Source organism: Limulus polyphemus, unplaced genomic scaffold (assembly GCF_000517525.1).
Source record: "Limulus polyphemus unplaced genomic scaffold, Limulus_polyphemus-2.1.2 Scaffold5157, whole genome shotgun sequence".
Lineage (NCBI taxonomy): Eukaryota > Metazoa > Arthropoda > Merostomata > Xiphosura > Limulidae > Limulus > Limulus polyphemus.
Genome location: NW_013670767.1, coordinates 9,588 through 10,874, shown reverse-complemented (window position 1 = coordinate 10,874; position 1,287 = coordinate 9,588). Strand labels below are relative to the sequence as shown.

The 1,287-nt window shown below is 34.8% G+C and overlaps 1 long non-coding RNA gene across 1 annotated transcript in view; it reads right to left on the bottom strand.

Annotated features, from left to right (window-relative positions):
- Positions 1 to 1,087, bottom strand: part of LOC111089064 — an 8,768-nt gene extending 7,681 nt beyond the window's left edge. The window contains exon 1 of the long non-coding RNA XR_002613416.1: positions 615 to 1,087. This is a non-coding gene — a long non-coding RNA (uncharacterized LOC111089064). The remainder of the gene's footprint in view (positions 1 to 614) is intronic.
- Between the last annotated feature and the right edge of the window lie 200 nt (positions 1,088 to 1,287).

The following is a 1,287-nucleotide window of genomic DNA, read 5'->3' as shown; positions in this document are numbered from 1 at the left end:
GTTAAGCATCAAGCAACACAATGGGCTACCTGTGCTCTGCCCATCACGGGTATCGAAGCCCGGATTCTAGCGTTGTAAGTCCGCAGACATATCGCTAGTGCCACTGGGGGGGGGGGGGCAGATGTGTTTTGTTTGTTTGAAGTTAAGCATCAAGCAACACAATGGGCTATCTGTGCTCTGCCCACCACGGGTACATACCCCTGTGCCACTGGGGAGCAGATGTGTTTTGAAGTGTCAAAAATAAAACAAAATATCAGCATAATGTACTTGTTCTTTACACAACGCGAGTCAGTAATAAAATGTTTTTACGACTGATAGTACAGTGTTAATAAGAATAAAAACAAATGGGCTGGTTGTTAGGTGCTAATAAAACTTTCAGATCGTGTAAGACGAAGCATAACTGAATACATACGTTGTGGGCCTCTAATTACGTACGAGACACACAGAAATACGGTAAACAAAAATATTAATGCCACTAATCATTGCAGGCGTCCTCTATGTATTGCCCATAGAAACAGGGTGATTTCAGCAAGTTTTATGGCCAGTTCTATTAACCAAATACATAAAAAAATAAAACATAAAATTACTTATGTGATAAAATATGTGAAGCTTACCGACAGTTGAAAATTATCAAATTTCTCGCAGGTCCGGTACATGCGCAGTTGGTCAGAAACTTTTTAAATTCGAAAATCAGTTTTTCTAAACAATTCGATGACGTCAGCTTGTGCAATAAATTTTAAAATAAAAACAAAATTAACGTTTAATATGCACAACTTTTTATTTTATTTGGCCCTCGGTCAACATTAAAAGACTCCACACGTTTCGGTAGTTTCACGCTACCATCATCAAGAAGAGAAACCAACATTCCAAGCGAGTAGATTTATAAGGAAAGGTTTAACTCATTGTAATCTTTGAGGGTGGTATGAGTATTGTCCATAAGAGGTCAATATTTCTTTCCAGAGCTGTACATTATCACCAGATAACCCTCCATCTCTATTTAACAAATAATTATTTATTTAACAGCACAAAATTTCAATTAATTCTCTAATATTCAATAAACTTTGAGTATTAGGTTCATATAAAATGATTGTTTAATGCCATTGTATTAAATCATCTGTTCAGCAAGATGAGGAATTAACATATTTATATCACGTACATAACCTTTATGTTCATTAAGACGATATTTCAAATTACATTTAGCTTGACTAATATATTTTTATAGTATTTTGGCACTTGTGTATAAAGTTAAAATCATAAATAATATTCAACGTTAAACTGGTACACAAT